Below are 21,697 nucleotides of genomic sequence, written 5' to 3' on the forward strand. Positions count from 1 at the left end.
AAAATAGCTAACTAGCTTAATTCTCTCTTTTTACAAATGCAGAAAAGAGTGCTTTCTGCTGACTTCCAACGTTTTTTTCTCTGATGTTTTTTCTGATACAATTAACTGAAAGATAGTATATAGTCTTATCAGTAATAGTTTTACTTCCTGGCAATGATTCTTGGGGGGGTGTGAAAGGGCGAATGCATAGAAGAGTATCAGAGCCTGCAGTGTGTAATTTTAAAATTCCTCAAGTGTTCGAGATTTCCTTCCTTCTCTTCCAAGTCATATAGCACTAAATTTACTTCCATATTTAATAACATGATTCAATGACCATGCTGTCTTCTGCAAATAGATGTTATTACTACCTGTATGTCCACTACTGTGTGCATAGTACATGGTTTAGTAAGTATTAAATAAAAAGAAGGCATTTGAAAGCACATATTTCTTCATCTAATAAAGGCTTACATAAAAAAATTAAAGGGAAAAGAAAATCCTACATTGAAAATAAGTCTGATGGATTCCATTATTTTTCCAAAAAATATTAAGTAGCAGCAATATCAGGCACTGATAAACTAAAAACCTACAGTCTTTGCCTTTATAAACTCAAATTACAGTAAGAAAGACAAGCTTGCAAATAACCATGATTCAGTGTGATTTGTTCTACACTTTTGTATATGTGACGTATTACAGTAGGACATGCAAGATAGTGATTAATTTTTCTAGCTGTCTATAGGTTGTAGGTGGGAAGGTGGAAGAGGGGCAAGAGAGCCAATAAAAGCTTCATCGAAGGAGCCCTATTAATCAGTGATTTAAAGTTTTGAATCTTTAGCTTATGCTTATATACTCAATTAACTTGATTGTTTTGGGCAAACATGTAAATTACTTTAGTCTGTAAGAGTAATTTACACAGCCATTACTGATTCTCATTAACATTACGAATTCATTCATTAAAATATTTATGGGAAGTATTGAGGATTAGTGAGTAAACCAGAGCTTGGACAAGGATATAAAAGAAAGGATGATTTTGGATGAATGATAAATTTGAACTTGGACAAGCTGATTGTGGTATTTGAGGACATCTTAGATGGGTGAACATAGTGAGTAGTGGAATATGCAGATTGGGGTGTATAAAGAGTCATCAGCACACATAAGTGGTACAGTGAAAATCCTCAGCCTGGATAAAATCCTGGCAGGAATAGCACAGGCCAAGGGCCTAACCCTGGAGGCTCCAGTGTGGACATAGAAAGCATGAAGGATACAGACATGGTACATTAAGAAAGAAAGGAAAAATCTGGGAAATTCAGAACTTACAGAATTTTTTTTGTTTGTTCATTTTTTGTTTTTGTTTTTTTATTCAATTTTATTGAGATATGTTCAAATACCATACAATCATCCAAAGTGTACAATCAATTGTTCACAGTACCATCATATGGTTGTACATTTATCACTACAGTTTTCTTTAAATTCAGTTTTATTGAAATATATTCATACACCATACAGTCATCTACAGTGTACAGTTGTCCACAGTACCATCGTACAGTTGTGCTTAAGCACCACAATCAATTTTTTGAACAGTTTCCTTACTCCAAAGAAAAAAAAAATAAGAATAAAAATAACAGTATAAAAGAACACCCAAAATATCCCGCAGCCCCTATACCCCTATTATTCATTTACTTTTTGTCCCCATTTTTCTACTCATCTGTCCATGAGTAGAAAAATGGGGACAAAAAGTTTACCTGCTGAGTGGGCTTATAGAGAGTCCACATCTGAGCAACAAAGATTCTCTGGGGGTGACTTTTAGGCATAATTTTAAGTAGGCTTAGCCTCTCCTTTGCAGTAACAAGTGTCATAATGGAAGACCCAAGACTGAGGGCTCAGCCTTTCAAATTGGTAGTCCCCAATATCTGTGAGAATATCAGTAATTCTGCAGGTGGGATTGTTTAATATTTCCACATTTTCACCCCATCCCTCAAGGGAGCCTTGCAAATATATGTTTATTCTCTGCCCAAATTACTCTGGGATGTTTTAGGGCTTCTTAACAATCTGTACAAACCAACAAGATCTCACTCCCTATTCAAAGTTCTATGTAATTATGGTGTTTGAATAATCTGACCACACAAGTTAAAATATATAGTGTGCTATAGAAAATACAGATTTTGCACCAACTCAACATCTCTTCCTTTGGTCTCATACAGAAGTTGAAATTTTAAAACACCATCAACATCAACCTTTACGCTTTAGTTTGATGTGCCTTAGTCCTAATGAGATCAGCTTCATTCATATCTCTAATTGCAATCTGATCTCTTTTTCAGCTTCTTTAACATTTGCGGTATGGGTTAATGCTGACATTCATGGCTGCTGAACTCTGTCTCTGAGTCTCAGGTGTCACACAGATACAAGAAGTTCCTGGGACCAACTAGGTCATACACAAAGAGCTCAGCATCTCAGAATTTAGAACTCAGGGATAGATGTAATTGCTGTAAGAGCCTACAGTCCAGGAAACTTTACCATAAGCAGGCCTTAGAGAATTTTGGAAGTGGGTGAATTACAAAAAAAGAAAAAAAAATCCAGAAAATATTTATCAGATTTGAAAATATAGATGTCAGTGGTGACTTAGGCCAAAAGAGTGATCAGGAAAAGGTAACGATACCAGATTGTAATGCAGTTTTGATTAAATGATGCAAGTTTGAAAGAAGCAAAGATTGGGAGTATGGACTATCATATCTAGAAACATGGAAGACATGGGAACACAAGAGAAACAGAGCTAGGAAGAGACTCATAACTAGAAATCCCAAACTAAGAGAGGCTGGAACTTTGTGTGTGCTGAGAAAAGATCCAGTGGAGAGGGAAAGGGTTTAGAAGGCATGGGAAGTTTTGCTGTTCCTTCTCAGACATGTTCCATGATGAATGGTGCCTTCCAGTTGGCTTATTTACTATGCTTTGTGACTTAAAGAGAAGATGTCTTTTTCAAACATTTCCTTGGTGAGCTATTTGTTAATTCTGTTGGGGACAGGCATGTCAGAACCTACCCTTTTGGACCAGAGTGGAATGTCTCTGGCTAGGCATGGAAGGAAGACCAGAATAACTGGTCTGTGGCCCATGCTTAGGCAGTGGTCTGTTGTTTTGTTTTCTGCACCTGGGAGTGTACATGAGGAAGCTGACACTGTCCCTCAGCCTAGGGGCGATGGATCTCAGCTGGGTAGCTGGACACAGGTGCTGCCTCATCCACAGCCTCACAGAGAAAACATGCTCCATCAAAAAGATGCTTCAAATATTTGCTATTATTGTTGTGGTTGTTTAAAGCAAACAGTTATGTCAGCATCACAAAGCTATGTAACAGGGGAGAATCATGAGTTGGGATCTAACTCATTCCCATGCATTTCATAAAAGTTGGGTGTGGTTCTAAAGGAGTGTAAACATTCCCTCTCTCCCAACCATGTGGTAACATTTCAGTTTCTTGCCAGCAATTTCTACCAGTTCTCAAATTCTTCTCACCCTCCATTTTGGCATCAAAATCCCCTTCCTCAGAAAACTCCACTCATTCCTGTTTCTCAAAGTAATCTGAGGCCCTTTCCTTTCTATGTCCTGACACTCAGGCTTCTTTTAGCACAGATTTTGCTAAGGTGGTTCATAAGGTGCCTTTGTGACAATTAGATAAAGGTATCTCTTACTCAAAGTTCAAAAAAAAGTACTCTGTTACAAAATTTGAACACCACCACTATGGCTCTTGTGGGGCAGGGGTGTGTGGGGTTGAGGAAGCATGGATTTAGGGGTTTAGTTGATAATGTTTGGCTTATATTTATATGAAAAGTGTTACTGAATATGAAAATCCTTTTAAATCCATGGTTGAGCATAAACATTAGACCTTTAGGAATCAGGCAAAGCTTCTGCAAAGCATTCTTCTCCCTAGCTAACTGTGCATGTAACCCGTCACCACCACCACCAAAGTGGGGTGATCATTTCAGGTTTGGGAGCAAAATGCCACTTCAAAGTTCACAAAAAGCATGATGGAGCAGGATTCACAAACACACACACACATAGGTGCGTCTATGTGCACATACTCTGTCTGGAGTGTGTGTGTCTGCCTGTGCAGGTGAAGGTTTTGTAGGAAGGGTCTCCTCCGTCCCAGCTCTAGATACAGCAAAGACCCGTAATCTCTGTACATGTCTACGCACTGATATGTAAGTCAGTAAAGGCATATGACTGTACTATAAATGATGCTTTTAGCCTTGGCCTCCTTATACAATACATAAGCCGAAGGACTGTGTGTCAGCTTTGCAGGGAAACAGTAGAGAGGGATGGGTTATGTTCCCAGGAGTAAGAGATGTGTGCATACCTGATGGAAGTACTAATTATACTCCATTCCTTCCACCAGAGTGAGTTGTATCCAGTCTCTTCTTAGGATGTCTCCTTTTTGCAATACCTATTTTTTTAAGGCAACACAATTTAGTATCACTTGAAGGAATGCAAATACTTTCTATTTTCATAGCTCTTATTCTACTTATTGGGAAAAAACTCACATTATTGTCCCAAGGAGCATTTTAATTTGCTCCTAAGATTACTTTTATTATGAAACACCATGACACAGGCTTTGAGTAGCTGTGTTTAAGTCATTTGAAGTGAATGTTGCTACCTAAAATCAGATTCTCTCTGATCCTAAATTTCCTATGTTTAACAGGAAGGAGGGGTCAGTCCAAACCATTACAAGCAGTTCTTTGTAACCCATAGGTATAAAAATAAAATAGAGCAAAATAACCAGCTCCAAGAGCAGAGGTTTGGCGTCAAGATTCACCGCGTGATCTCTAGACCCAACCTCGATGTTCTACGTCATAATGACCCTTATGGTTATTGCTCCTGGGAGACAAGGCACAGAGATTTTTAATAAACTGGAAACATTGTTAATGGGGTTTTAATTAAGTGGAACAAAATGGTGTATGCTATTACCTTCATTGATACAGATTCTAATTTAAAATTAGACTAGGGAATTGTTCTGTACTGGTCCTCCACTCTACTAATGGGTGGGTGGGGGAGCAGATGATACTTTCACTGGTGAGGTTTCTTATGGTGTGTGGCATACAGCAGGTACAAATGGCTCTCTCCCTGAGACATAGGTAGCAGGTTTTGGAGGCTCTTCCACATACCTAGGATTGAGTACCAGGATCCACATGTGAAAATAAGCACCTCTTCAATCTAAAGAGGTCATGGCAGTCAGCAGCTAGGGTTAAAGATTTTTGTCTTAAGGAACAGCAGAAAGGCCCTACTAGAGTTAAGCCCTATTTGACCAATTCTACTAGTCATATGAGGAGAGTACTTGATTTGTAGGGAAAGGGCTTGGAAGAAGATTCTTGAGTTATGTGTTTGGGGTTGGATTCTTGCTGAGAGGTTTTTCCTCTACTCAGGAGCAGGGGACATGGTCCTTTCCCCTCCTGGAAGTGAAATGGGGAAATAGAACACTAGGAAAATTAGTTAATGATCATTGGGGTTGATGGTCTGAGAGAAGGGGGATTTAGGATGCCACAAATATTAATTAGGGCTCTCCAGAGAAACAGAACCAATAGGATATATAAGATATTCATATATATAACCACCAGCCAGCCTGTCTGAAACAAAATACTTTGGCACTTTTTTTTTTACCTCTCTATCCTCAAACACCTGGAAAAGAAAGCAACTAGAGAAGAGAGCATGAGTGTTTTAGACCTTTTCCTTAGATATGAGATTAGATGTTTTAAACAGATTACACTAAATTCTGTTAACCAAACATGACTAGAAAGAATTGGGCTCGATTAGTATTACATGGAAGGAGAGGGAATGGATTTCAAAAGCATGGTTGAAAGCAGACAGTGGAAATATTATCCATTTTATGTTTGTGCGGAGTTCAGGCTCTTGGTAAATGGGATAATCTCTGTATTCTGAAGATGGTAGGTTTGGAAATTTTTATTGTTCTCAGCTTAGAGAGTGAGGAAATTACAATGTACTGTATACCATCATAAACATGGCTCAGTAATTTAATAGAGAAACTGCCAAAAGATCCCACACTCTGGATTTTCTTCCCTTCCTACTTATGTTTGTACACATGAAGTGCTTTGCTTAGAAATGTATCAACTGATTCAAACTGGGTTCCCTAATATCTGTAAGTTCTTCAGTTTGGCTGTTTCCAGAGAAATAAAGATGTTTTGTGAGACAATACTGAATTACATGTGCCCTTCAATTCTATATCTGTAAAGGTGGTCATATCTCCATCAAATTCTTTATGGTTGGACAAAACACCTCTCTATCCCCTTAAGGAACTCATAAGGAATAATTCTTCTTAAACATCACGATTAGAGCAAGGAAGATCCAGAAGACTTTCAGGTAATCCTGTGCCTGGGTAGGGGTGGAGACAAAAAACTGAGAGGTTCAGTGGTCCTAGGCACAGACTTTGGGGGCCCAATTCTCTCAACCATCCAGGATTATGGTTTAAATATGGATTTGGAAAAAGATCTATGACATACTAGGCTTGCCTCTGTATGTTTCATTCCTACCGTTATTCAAAGGAGCCAAGAACCTCTTGGGGTTCCATTACATAGTTCAGTGGGCATCAGTAGATATCAACTGTCATAAAGTCTGCAGTGAAATGGTGCATTTTCTGACATATCACTGATACGTAGAACATCACTCTCCTCAGATGGCTCTAAATAGATGAGACTAACAAAGGATGGTAAAAGGTCATCTTACTTTTAAATGGAGTGCTTATAATTTTTACAAATAATACTTAATATTTTACTACAAGTGTTTAAATTAAATTAAATAAATCAGAAGTAATTCATTCTGTGCCTTCAACAAGTGTGGAGCAAGTTGCTATGAGGGTCATCACGGGAACACAGGCTCAGGTACAATAACTTTTAGCAAATGACCAGTCATTTATTTTCACAGCACAAAGAGTCCAAAAGGGCAGGGGAAGAGAGCCCAGTCTACCAGGTAAGCCACCTGCTCTGGTCAGGGTCAGTGGACGCTGCTCCACTTTGCATTGAATAGGAGAGACCTTGTGCTATTTAAGTGTTGAGCATTTATACAACCCTGAGGGAGGTGGGGAGTGGGGGAGTGGAGCTTGCCACTGGGAGTTTCCACCCTGATAAGCTGGAACTGCTTGTTCACGGTGTCTGGGTTTACGGTATGGTCAGGCCTTTTCATTAGAACTAACATCTCCCCCAGGCTGAGGAATGGAAACTTACTGAAACATCTGCACAGAATAGAAAAGGTGGCAATGGGGGTAAGCACGGGCTAGGAAACGGCCTGTAGGTGTGTCCCTGACTTCCCCAGCAACAGGGGCAGGTACAGAGTACACAGGCTATAGCTGAACTCACCTGCTTCAGATTAACTTGTATTTCAGTATAAGGCCTCCCAGGTTATTACTTTTATGAACATAATTCAAATGATGATCTGAATCATTTGTTCCACGTGAAGCTGCAGATGCACATGGACTTTAAATAGCTGTTAAGAGGTAAAGAAATTATGTACTTTCCTCAAAGGCTTAAGGTCAGATGAACATGATTAAGATTAATTCACACAAGAAATAGGAAACGTTAATGTCTGTGGCTGATGGATTTACTGAGCAGATAGATTTACACAAAAATTTAATGTTGAATGTCAACCAAGAAAGGATCTTCTGTCTTAGAGAGACCTTTCTATCTTTGCTTTTAATATAGACTTCACTGAAAACAAAACAAAACAATAAAGTTCCCTTCATCAGTAATAGGGGATGAAATTTAATACAAGACACTATATATAAGTAAGATTTGGTAGATTTGACAGCTGAGATCATTAGGATTATAGAGGTCAGCATCTGCCTAATACAGTAAACACTTCCTAAAATAATAATAAAGAAAAAAGTACAGCCTGTATAAAAGTTACAGAGAATTATGATTAAAATCACAATCATATGTTCATTTGAAAGTACAAGATGATACAATTGTCTTCTTTTGCCTTATATTTTAATCATGGAACCAGCCCACTTATGACTTCTGGGACTGGGAGGATCAGAAGGGAAAACTTGCAATTGGTATGTGTCCTTTTTTTATTTTCATGAATTTTCTTCATGTGATGATGGAAAGGCAAGTTTAAAATATTTCATCTTTTTTATTCTACTGTTCTTTATTTTCAACATTTAAAATACTGCATCATGTCTATTTGCTTGAGGTATGTACAAGCCTGGTATGGTGTGTCACATAAACTGCCCAGACTTCTAGGAGTTAATGGTCTAAAAAACTGGACACCTCTATTTGTATATTTTGCTAAATGGATAAGAGCTTTGGATGCTTGCAATCTCCTTCCTTTACTTTGAACTAAATTTTTCTTTACATCTGGAAACTTCTTTATCATGCATTGATCTAAAGAAGCCCACTGAGTTTCTCTGTGTCAGGATCCTTTGTATAAATTTAATAAGCACACATTTGACTGAATCCCTGAAGTGCCTTTTGTACCATCTACTTTCTTCATATTGATAGCCCACATAATAATTCAAGCACTGAATTCATTCCAATGCCAAATGAAGAATTTTTTTTTAAAGAATTATTTTCACAATTGTCATTCTAAGAAAGTTTGCTGAGCAAGTGGCTGCAAAACTTTAAGGGATAATGATGTATATCTGTTCAGTTGATATTTTCTATTTCTAATATTCTTATTTTTCCTCCTTTTTCCTTCTGGACTGTGACTCAGTACAGACGGTAATTCCCAATCTTAAACCCATGCTTCCACCCTTATCTCCTCTCACAGAGGACCTGTTAACCAAATAGGAACAAATGGACATGAGGCACTGAAATGGCAAAAGAAAGTAATTCTCACTTTTTAGAAAACGTTAAATATAAATGTTATAAAATATACTATTTTGAAGCTTCATAGCTACTATAGTTTTCTTCACTTTTCACTTTTGTGGTTTTCTTCACTTTTATATAATGCTAAATTTTTCGTAAGGTTTTGGAGAAAACTTCCATTATTGTATAGATAAAAACCAGTAAACAATCTATTTACTATATCCTCTGATATGATGGTCTCCTGTTTCATGAGATTAATATCCATTTGTCGTTTTATAGAGAACATTTGTTGTTTTACCTGCAGTTTTGAGCTGACTTGATCTTTGTAATGAAAATGTAAAAGATTTTTTTCCGTATTGATGAAATTTGGATTTTTAATTCATTTATTGAAACTATGCATTTGAGCCAGAGTCTGCTTAGGTTTTGGGAGACACAGAAATTAAAAAACTGGCATCTCCCTCCAAGAGTATGCAGTCCAGTGATGGGTGGCGATGGCATATGCAGTTACTTTGCAATGTGCTCAGTATTATAACAAACTTAAGTGGTAAGTTTTATGGATTTAGGGATAGGCAATCCTATTTTTGCATGGAGCAGCTGGGTGATTCCGGATGAAATATAAGGGTTTTCTGGGTGAGAAAGGGATTTAGGGCATTCCAGATAGTGGGGATGGCTGGAACAATGCTCAGAGATAGTATTTTGCAGATGCTAACCAGATTGTTGTGGATGGTCTCACCATCAACTCCATCTTGGAACTGGAAACCTTGAGTAATTCTCAACTTGGGTTGAAAGGGAAGTGACAGGAGCTAGAGCAGGAGAGATGACCACATGTATGTTCAGAGCTAATCAGGTGCCTATCATCTCCTTGAGGGTTCACACATTTTATGTCTTTTATTCTGCATTATAATGACATCCTCTCTATGTCAGGTATTAGTATCCAACATCTGCACATAAGAGGATATTTTAAGAGAGATTACTCACAGTCACATTTATAGAAAGTGGTAAACCTAGGAATTAAACCCAGATGAAAATTAACTGTTTGAGTAATGACCATGCCCCACGTGTTTGCTAACTCTTAGTCCAAACTATTTCTACCATATGGATAAATGACATTGATTTCCAGGATAAGGATTTTGGATTTGTCCTAAAGTAAATGGAAAGCAAGTATTAGCATGATTAGTTCTGAGATTTAAAAAGATAATTCTAGCATACGGTCCTGTGATGTTTTGTAAGGTGCAGGAGATACAATAGTGAATTAAACCATAGTCCCTGCTGCTAAGGAGTTTATAGCTTAATCCAGGGTATAGTTACATCTCTTTTACAAATATGGAAATTTCAGATCAGAGAGGTTTCTCCTCCCAATTCACACAGTGTTTTAGCTTTATAGTGCTACCTTCCAGGATCTCTGACTCCTTTTTTCATGTCTATGCAAAGGTAGCTTAGTATCACTGCATATTAAAGTAGGTCATCGTTGTGATAAACTTTAAGGAGCCATGTGAGCAGATGATTAGGACTGGCTCCGGGTGTTGTCAAAATATTGAGTATCAATTCACGGGTGAGGAGACTGATGACAATAAATTCTTTTCTGTCCATGCTGTTATTCTGTTTCAACCTCCAGTTCAGCATCTGAAGAGCTACTCAAACATGTGTTCCCCTAGTTCCTGCTAATACAATTTACCAAGTACTGCAATTTGTTTGTCATGTCAGCTATTTCTTCCTGGAAAAGGGACTTTTTTTTCATTACTTCAGCTATGCTAAGATGTGACACACTTGCCTGGAGGTAATGAGAGGTGCTGGAAAAAGTCTAGAAGAGGACAAGTGTCATCTTTAGAGGCAACTTCTTCAGTTGAGGTCATTGAACAATTTCCAGCCAAGAAGTTGTTGATCTTCTCTAGATGAAGGGCAGATGCTTCTGCCAAGTTGGAGGATGCAGGAGTACTTACCTCATATAAGAAATACACCACTCAGACCTCTTAGTTCTACTTTTTTTCATATCAAGGTTCTGAATTTGACACAGGAGATCTGTTGAAATTATGCATTCAGTATTCTTTGCAGTTCTATCAGAATTGCAGTAACTTGGGTTGATTTTCAGTACTGTCTGCTCTCTAAAAGATGGTAGTCACCTTAAAAAGCTGAAGGGAAGGCCTTCTGGCTTTCAGATTATACCTTAGGTTGACAGGTGACTTCCCTAAGCCTATTTTTTCTATTGGCCAAGATTTTATTTCTACTTCCATTAATAAAAATCATCCTACTCCATGATCCTTAAAATTGTTGATAATCATGCTAATTGTGAAGCAGCTGCCTTTAAGAGGCTCGCACCTCATCACCCTCTGTCCGATGTAGGACAGGACCCCCAAGGTGAATGAGCCTTCCTGGCAATGTCGGACATGGATTCTAGGAATGAGCCTGACCCTGGCATCAAGGGATTAAGAATTCCTTTTTGACCAAAAGTGGGAAAAGAAAGGCAACAAAATAAGGTTTTAGTGGCTAAGAGAATTAACGAGAGTCAAGAGGCTGTCCTGGAGGTTACTCTTATGCACGCTTCACCTACATATGCCAAATGACCACAATATAATAAGCCCAAGTCAACAGTAGTTCCAAAAACCTTCAAAGAATACCCAGATCCCTATCTAAGATTCTATAAAAGTTTCACTTACTAAGTTTAGTTTTCAGAAACTTAAATCCGTTAGAGTGATTTTATGCCAGCTAAGTCCCCAAACCCAGAGGCAATAGCCTCTTCAAGAACATCAACCAGATGCATCCCCTTTTCCCATAATGTCGACATCCCTTTTCAACATGAACATGTTAGGGTGGTCACTGCCTAGCCATTCCTGAAGATCGGGAAAGTGAATAAACTAGAGGAAGGGGTAGCAACAGACAAGATGGAATTTAACAAAGGATTAGAATACTGAATCTTTATATAATTTTATTTTTCTTAGTTGCTAGGGTATTAGAATAGCCAGAAGGAAAGAATTGAAATAGTGGAACTGTAACACATAGCATCCTTTGAAATTTGTTCTCTAGCTACTTGTTAAATTGTGATTTGAAAGCTATGCCTTTCATGTTATTCATGTTATAGTCACAATATTCATGTTATATTTCACAATAATGAAATAACTTCAGTACTATAACTCATAACAACTTTGGAAATTTCCTATATATCTACTTGTTAAATCATGCTTTGAAAGATTAAAAAAAAGAGGCTGTCACCACCCCAAATGTCACCAGCAATGGGATCCATATTGTGTTCAACTAGTGAGTAAATGGAGCTAAGCTTAGCTCAGAGCTGTCATTCATTTATCAAGCCCTGGTCTCTAAATAAAGTGTTTATAAAAGGTAGCAGTGGCAGGGTGGGGAGAGTGGAGATGTGTACTTTGGAAATTCTGTGGAGTTGGCATTTGTTTGTTGGTTTTCATCCTGTGGTAGACTTGAGAGCCCAAGGATGCTTTGGAAAATGTAAACTTCACTTCAGAGGGTCTGGGTCCTGGACATTAGATACTACTATCTGGGACATTCCCTACTCCCTCCAGAAAACAAACAAACAAAAAAAAACATGAACATTTCATCAAGACCAGATCAAGTTGCTGGTATCCTCTACTACTTCTTGCTTCTTCTTTCCTATTGTTTATATTTCTGTCCAAATACTAATTACTCTTGTTTCCAAGCCACTGGGTCCACCTCCAATGGCCCATGATAGGGAACCAGAATACCCAGCACAGAGCACATAGCACCCCATGTGCACCAAAACTAGCCTCAATATCTGGAAAGATAAAGGTCTAGAAGGCAGTCATGATAACTCTAAGCTCTAAGTATAGCTAAATTTCTCTCCAGGTAAATACAAGAAAGTGCCCTGTAAGCTGGTACTCCATTAGAACAGGACTCTTTAAGAGAGCTGATGATTCTAGTCAGTGATCCGGGAAATTGCTTAGAACCATTCTTAGTTAATACTTGACTTATTTTACTCTAACTTATTCTCCCAAACTCCCAATTATTGCTTCTGTGATGTTGGACTTATATTCTCTGGTCTTTGTGAATTAGGCCCTGTCCAGGTTCTTTTGTCTATAAATCCTGAATCTGTGTTCACCATGATGGCCCTGGCATTCTTGCTATTCTCAGATGGCATCTCTTACCTTAAGACCTTGAATGAAAGAACCCAAGGTCACTCATTCACTCAGTCAACATGTGGCCCAATCTACCAGTCTACAGTAACGCTGAGGGAAAATGAATAATATTGAAAACTTTAAATTAAAGTCAAATGGAGGTTGAAAGCACTGTCCTAATATTTTGGTTTATAAAAAGAAGATTTGCTTTAAAAAGATCAAGAAAAAACATCTTGGGTATGCAACAAATGCAAGTGGGAGCCAGGTTTATTGTTTTATTCTGCTTTAAAGTGTTTTCCAGAAAGGAAATGCTCCAGGCATGCCAATGCAGAATTGTTATAATGAGGCTGTCTTCCTTCATAATGCACACTCTTTCATCAGTAAAGCTTGGAAATAATATTAACTCTCCAAAATATGCCAGAAACATTTCAGAGTGTAACATTCTCTAAAAGTCTTTGATACTATCTTCCAAACTCAGGACATTTTATGCTCAGAGAGAATGTGTCTAAAGAAGATTCTGTTTGCAGGCCTTTGCCCAAGATGCTGGTCGTATCCTTAATTACCAAAGATCCTTGGTTTAAAAAGAAAATCAAAAAGAAAGGGATAAATAGAGGATTCTTATCTATTTATAGGATAAGTGGGATCTAATCACTTTGCACTAGTGTCCCCTGTCTCTTGATTGAGGAAATCCATCTGTCTTAGTTTGCCAAATACCTCAAATTGGCTGGCTTAAAGGAAAAGAATTTATTGTCTTACAGTTTTGAAGGCTAAAAATCCAAAATCAATGAATTGCCATGCTTTTTCCCAGAGTTTGTTGCATTCCGGTGCTGGCTTGATCTCAGCCTCTATCACATGGAGATATTGTCTCCTTGTGTGGCTTCCACTTCTGGCTTCTAGGGACTGACTGTCTGAATTTCCTCTGCTTATTAGGATTCCAGTTGTATGGATTAAGGCCTGCTGATTCAAAGTGGCCTCATCTAAATAGGATCTTTGAAGATGCTATTCATAAATGAGCTCACAACCACAGGTCCAGGAGTTAGGACTGGAGCATGTCTTTGTGGGGGACATGATCACAAGTCATTAAATTTGGCAACACTTGGAATCTGATGGTTTTAAATGCCAGCAATATCAATAACGTGGGAATAAGGATGAAGGAAAACTTTGGATCCTAAAAGAGAAAAGTTTAATGATTAAATATATACCCTTAATGTGAAGTTAAGGAGTTTGATGACTTTTTTGCTTTGGGGACTCATTTTTTAGCCAGCTGAAATCTTGAGATATTAGTTGTATCTACGTCTGTGCTTTCCATTAGGTAACAGTTATTGTCTTCCCACTTTCTTGGAGTGTGAGCCACACTTCCTGTCTAGGCACATTTCTTCTATGAACTACTGTGGAGGGTAAAGTGAAGTGTGTCCTATGCTCTGCCACTTGATTCCTACCAAAGATATTCAGACTCTTTGGGCTTTAGTTTCCTCAACTATACAATGGGGACTAGCAAACCCCTTATTAGAAAGTTGTGAGGAGAAAAACATAAGTAAGCACATGCAAAACACCTGACATGATACACACAATACAGTTCAGACTAAATACATTTTTTATTAGAGAAATTGTGGGTTTACAAAACAATTATGCATATAATACAGGATTCCCATATACCGCACAACCTCCAACACATGGTGTTGGTGTGGAACATTTGTTACAATTGATGATAGCATTTTCTTTAATTGTGCTATTTTCTTAACAGTAGTTACCTTTGTTACAATTGATGAAACATTATTAAAATCATACTATAATCTATCATCAATACTTTACATTAGGTGTATTTTTCCATATACTACCCTAATAAACACCTTGTATTGGTATAATATATTGGTTATAATTTGTGAAAGAACACTCTCAAACACATACTATTAACTATAGCCAATCATCTACAATAGGGTTCACGGTGTTGTACAGTGCTTTGTTTTATCTTTTAGTTTTTAATTCTAATAATACATACATCCTAAGTTTTCCCCTTTAACCACATTCACCTCTATAGGTTAGTGCTGTTGATTATATTCACGATAATGTGCTACCATCACCACCATCCATTTCCACACCTTTACAATCAACCTAAATGTACAAGTTAAGAAATAACTCCCCACTCTCTAACACCAAGCTATCTCCTGGTAACCCACATTCTAAATTCTAGTGCTTTGAGTTTACTTGTTTTAATTAGTTCATAACAGTGAGATCATAAAATATTTGTCCTTTTATGTCTGGCTTATTTCACTAAACATAATGTCCACAAGGTTCATCCATGTTGTCACATGCATCAGTACTTCATTCCTTTTCACAGCTGAATAATATTCTATTTACACGTATATACCACATTTTGTCACCCATTCATCAGTTAATGGTTGCTTGGGTTGCTTCCATCTTTTGGCAGTTGTGAATACTGCTGCTATGAACATTGGTGTGCAAATATCTGTTTGAGTCTTTACTTTCAATGCTTCTAGGTATATACCTAGTAGTGGGATTGCCAAATCATATGACAATTCTATCCTTCACTTTCTGAGGAACTGCCAAACTGTCTTCCACAGAGGCTGCACAATTTTACATTCCCACCAGCAATCAATCAGTGTTCCTGTTTCTCTCCATCCTCTCCAACACTTGTAGTTTTCTGTGTTTTTAATAGTGGCCATTCCAGTGGGTATGAAATATCTCATCATGGTTTTGATTTGCATTTCCCTAATCACCAGTAATGTTGAATATCTTTTCATGTGCCTTTTAGCTATCTGTACATACTCTTTGGAGAAATGTCTCTTCAAGTCTTTTGTCCATATTTAAATTGAGTTGTTTGTCTTCTTATTGTAGAGTTTTAGCATTTCCTTATACATTTTTGATATTAAACCCTTAATGGATATGTAGTTTCCAAATATTTTCTCTCATTGAGTGGGCTGTCTTTTCACTTCATAAGAAATTCCTTTGATGCACAATAGTTTTTAATTTTGAGGAGGGCCCATTTGCCTATTTTTTCCTTCATTGTTTGTGCTTTAGGTGTAAAGTCTAAGAAACCATTGCCTACATAGGATCTTGAAGATGCTTTCCTTCATTTTCTTCTAGGAATTTTATAGTCCTAGTTCTTAGATTTAGGTCTTTGATCCATTTTGAGTTAATTTTTGTATATGGTGCGAGATAGGGGTTCTCTTTCATTCTTTTTCATATGGACATCCAGTTCTCCCAACACCACTTCTTGAAGAGACTATTCTTATCCAGTTGAGTGGACTTGGCAGCCTGGTCAAAAATCAGTTTTTCAATTCCAGCAGAGAGCATGGTGAAAAGCAGAGCACTGCCTGTGTTCTTTGGCCCCTCTACCTCCAGATCAGTGGGTGAGCTGGGCCCAGGGGTGACCTGTGTTCCCTGCCTTGTGGAGACCCAGAGTCCTGGCTGTGACTGCCCACTGGCCTGATCCAGACCCTGAGGCAGCAGCAGAACCTGCCCTCCTCTCCCTGCCCATGATGTCCTTATGACAGCAGCAGCATTTCAGAGCCTGGACCTGCTGACCCCCAGGTTTTCCTGCTCAAACCTGCCGGGTAGTGGGCGTGGTAGGGAAAGAAGTATGGTGGCATCCCAAACATCGCAGAATGCCATTACGGAATTTGAAGGCCCAGAAGGCTGTTCTGCATGGACTCAAGCTTGGCCATCTCTTCAGGTCTTGGAGCCATGCAGATCTCAACCTGGGGTGACCAACAATTAGACAAGATGCCACCTCCCAACAATGATGGACAAAGGCCTTAACTGGCCTGGAAGGTAAGCAGAGCCCTGAACAAAGGTGGAACTGTTAGCGGGCCATGGGGAGGTTAGTCTTCATTCTACCAGAACTGGTTTGATATTGGAAGAGAGAAATAGTAGAATAACATGCCACATTTGTCCAATAAGAAGTGCCCACCACCCTTTGGGAAGATTTACTGGCCATTTATAGAAGGCCTGTGTATAATAAGTAGGAGAAAGCTGCTCTCAACTTTCCCCCAAGCTTTTTTTTCTTCTTCACCTAAAGTTTCTTTATTTAAAAGAACTAAGTTAAATGATAGAATTTGAATGAGAAATTATTCTTTATGTTGATTTCACAAATATCACACATATTTTACAATCCAACCTTAAATAAAGTATCTTTCCACATTCTTAAAAGATTTCTCATACCTAAACAGGAATCACAGAGGAAAGCAATGCCATTATGGATCACAAATAAGCTGATGGTAACTATCAATAGCAGAATGCCCAATTAACATTCATCTAACACTAGCTTAGTAATAGTAACATTTAAAAAGTTTTTTTCATTAGAGAGGTTGTAGGTTTACAGAAAAATCATGCAGAAAATACAGAGTTCCATATACTGCCCACCCCCCATTATTAACACTTTGCATTAGTGTGGTGCCTTTGCTACAATTGATGAAATGAAATAATATTATTGTATTATTAAGTATAGTCCATGGTTTACATTAGGGCTCACTGTGTTGTACAGTGCTGCAGTTGGTTTTTAAAAAATTTTTATTCTAGTATACATATATACAACCTAAAATTTCCCCCCCTTTACTACATTCAAATATATGATTCAGTGGTATTAATTATACTCACAATGTTATACTACCATCACCATCATCCACTACCAAAACTTTTCCATCACCTCAAATAGATACACTGTACCAATTAAACATTACTCCTCATATCCTATCCCCATCCCAGCCCCTGGTAACCTATATCTTACTTCCAACTCTATGAATTTGCTTATTATTTCATATCAATGAGATGATACAATTTTGTTCTTTTGTGTCTGGCTTATTTAGCATTATTAATATTTTAATCAGAGAGTTGCAGCTGTTTGCATGTGTTCTGAAACTAACATAATTTTTAACAACCAGAAAAAGAAAAACCTTAGAATGGATTATTTAATATATTATATTCCTTCCAGAAAAATCTCTAGAAAGGACATTCTTGGGTGAAAGAAAACAACTCCTTTGTCATTGTAATGCACTGAAAAAAGCTTTGAAGCCTGGCAGTTTGAATCCTGGCTCTCCTACTTACTGGAGCACAGGTCACGTAGCCTAATCTATAAAATGGGGTTGCTGCTACCTTCATCAAAAGATTATTGAGCGTTTAATAATAACGTGCATCAAAAGTAGAAAATGATAAAAATTTAATAATTAACTAATTTATTTCCTAGAAGCCAATGAAAAAACAACACTACAACATCTACTTTCTGGGCAGCCCTCATAAGTTTGTTCTCAAATGCATTAAAAAAATGTTTCAGATTTTTATTAGCCATATTTAGATTACTAATTGTTGGATCCCAGAAGAAGAAATTAACATGTAGAAGGAGTTTCTAACCCAGGGACCCCAAGGCTTATCTCACAGAAAACAGATGCCCCATAAACTAAAGAATGAAGGCTGTTCGTGGCTGTTCAAGGCTGTTCCAGCCACAGTGACACCTCAAAGGCGGGTAAGGCAAGGTTGGATATGTCCATAAGATGAACAATCAAAAAAGCCTGCTCTCCCTAATTAGATAATGCAGCTGCTTTCCTAAAAAGAATATTTTCTCAGAACTCTACCAACCAATCAGCCCAAAACTAGATTAGCACTTACCCAATCGAGGCACAGAACACCACAGCAAGCACCCTTCCCAACGTGGGTTCCTTTTTTCATTAAAAAATGCTGCTCTCAGATAGAGAGATGGAGCCGTTATCTTTCTTTCTTTCTTTTTACTGGCTCCCACCTGCTTTCTTCCTCTAATAAATCTCAAACTCTATACTTAAACTTTGACTCACTGCATTGTATGGATTCCTGAATGACTCCAACCTAAACTAATAACGTTTGGCTGATAATGTAAAAATACGTAATCATACTTGTAGTGAATTAAAATAAAATAGGGGCTTTTTGCACTGTCTTGCTGCCTCAGCATCTTATAAGACCTATCATTTGGTCCCTCAGTGACCAACCCTGGCACTTGCTTATACAAGATAAACAACTTCTCCCTCTCCTTCCCATTCCTACCTGGGTTTGTACCCACAGGAAAGTCAAGTACAAATTCCCAATCCCAGCTCTTGCTTGACCTGCTACAGCTCTACCCATTCAACACTATAAAGGCATAACCCCCAGATCCACTAGAACCTTTTGCTCCCTGCCTGCTTGATTGAGCCTTCACTCCTGAAGTGTTCCCCATGTGATGCTAAGAGGCATGTCACTTCTCTGTTTCAGGACCTGTGAGTACCAGTAAACTTTTCCTTCATATATCTCTGGTGTCACTTATCCTTACAAAACAATATAGACACATAAAAATATAGATTTCAATATCTCAAAAGAAAAAAAATGAAATAGGCTCCTCTAAATAAGAATGTCAAATACAGAATTTCTTTATACAAAGAAATATACATTATAATATATGAAAAGATATTTTATTGCTACTTTACTATATGACATATTAGTAAATATACCAGATTACATTTTCTCAAATGGCAAATGAGGCAAAAGATAACATTTCCCTTTGAATCCTAATAAGAACCTGAAAATCATCTGTCTTGGGGGATTCAGGTTCCTACGATGTCTGAGATACTGTCCATGAAGATACCAATGGTGTTTAGTAGTAAAGAACATTTTGCTAAGTTGTTCTATCATGGGTCCTTGCTCAAGATGTTCATCTTTTACTTCTAATCTGGTTTTTAGCACTTGGTCATGTGTTTCTTCATTGTTATGCACAGGATCTGGGTGAGGGATAGGTTTTGTGTGTTCACAAGAAATATCCACAGAGGGGTGGCATTCTATCACCTGCCATTGGATGTCAAAGCAAGTTCTGCTTTGCAATTATAGTCATCTGGAAGAGAAGAATATGTAGATTTATGACAAACATGATATAAAGCTCCATTTTGGATTGGAAATAAATGTTTCAAGATAATTCTGCTTGATATCATCCATTTTACTGCTACTCCTGCCATGGTGAATCAAGATGCTTTTCAGGTGGTATAAAAAGATGTTTTGAAAAGAAACTCCTTTAAAAATCTGCTTCTAGGCACATCTATTTTCATGCCTCCACAGATCGTCACCATGAACCTGACATCTTGTCCCTCCCCCAACCTCTTAAAAGAAAACTTGCCACATCCAGGGTCTCTAGATGTAAGGAGGTTGCTGATGTATGATAAAGTACAGGTAGAAAATCACACATCCTGTAATACCCATTTTCTAGAAAAATAAATCATAGATATATCTTCTGGAAATGACTTTGAAATGGAATTTAGATTGCCTCTGGAACGGACATCAGCAGAGACACACATTCATGCTTGTTCTGTGGGTTAGAGGACATGGATTAGAAGACTAAAAAGAGGAAGAGAAGGTTCTATGCAGGACTGGTCATATTTAGAAAATATTTTCATATTATAAAACATTGTTGTTTGTGTGCATTTTATTCCTCACTACTCTGTATACAGTTGACAATGCTGAGTACTTTTTTGAAACATCTCCTCTTCCTAGAAGCGTCTGATAGGTTAAAAGATGAAGTAGTAAAAGAACACATTTTGTAATTATATTTTTGTTCAAATTCATAAGAAATATTGTGGGGTTTTTCAGAATGGCCAAACCACCTCTTTGAGTAACACACATTTTGTGCACTGTTTGGGAGGAGGAGGAAAAAGAAAGTGCAAAGGGCTCTATGCTAGTGTGTTTATAATGAGGCAAGATTAACCATTGTCCCTATGTTTGTGTATGTGGTTTTACTTTGTTGTGTCCATGGTGTATATAATGGATGAATGCATCTTAATTTACGTCTAGTCTTCTAGATGTTAAAGAGGTTGCCAGTGTACGACACCACTTCTTGAATTAGTAAACTAATAGAGTTAGTAAACTAATTCATTTTGTACATTTTGTGTTACAATTCCTAGGAAAGACTGTCTTCTAAAATTTTGAGGATTATTGTCCCCAGGATTGGTAGAGGAGGGATAAAAGGGAAGCGTTCTAGACCAGAATGTTCATATTTAGAAGATACTTTCAAATTAGCTGTTGTTACATGTGTGCAGTTTATTCAAGACCGCTCTGTATATAGTGGACAAACTAGTTTTGAAATACCTAGACTGTCTAGATGTCTTTTGTTTCACAAACTGTTTATTTATCCATGTTCATTCATCATTTCTATGATATGATGAATATATAATATGTTAATGTTTAGAAGTGCCCAACGTATGTTAAAGTAGAGGTAGTAAAATATTACTTTATAAATATCATGTTGCTCAAATTCATAGGAAATAGTGTCTTTTGAAAATTGGATTGTTAAACCGTCTTTGTGATCCACATACTACTGAATTTCTTGGTCACTATCTAACACTTTTAATCAGATGTTTTGAAAGACCTGGAATGAATAATGATGATTTAAAAGAGAAGCATTAAGCTTCCATCTTTATTTAAATTCAAATGATTTTATTTCAATTTCAGCATGTTCTAGCTTTCATGACAAATTTTGTCTTGGGTATAGGTGATTCATTATAATCCTTCTAGAGATATCAATTGTCTCTCTTCTTTAATCATAGCAACTTTCATTGAGAATATTCAATGGGATGAACATTTTACAGGCATTATTTCCTATCATCTCAGTCCTCTGAGATAAGAACTATCATTATTTCCTATCATCTCAATCCTCTGAGATAAGAACTATCATTATTTCCATTTTTAAATTAGAAAATCAAGGCTCACAGACATTAAGTAACTTGCTCACAATGATATTCCTTCTCAGAGATGGAGTCAGAAACTTAACTCATATTTTACAATATTTAGAGAAAAATAAAGAGGAGATACAGGATATTTTCTTTA

At 37.4% G+C, this 21,697-nt stretch overlaps 1 pseudogene; it reads right to left on the minus strand.

The window, feature by feature from the left end:
- Positions 1-19,342: 19,342 nt before the first annotated feature.
- On the minus strand, positions 19,343-19,836 carry LOC119507725 (annotated as a pseudogene).
- Positions 19,837-21,697: the final 1,861 nt, after the last annotated feature.

The sequence above is a fragment of the Choloepus didactylus genome, chromosome 13, assembly GCF_015220235.1.
Source record: "Choloepus didactylus isolate mChoDid1 chromosome 13, mChoDid1.pri, whole genome shotgun sequence".
Lineage (NCBI taxonomy): Eukaryota > Metazoa > Chordata > Mammalia > Pilosa > Megalonychidae > Choloepus > Choloepus didactylus.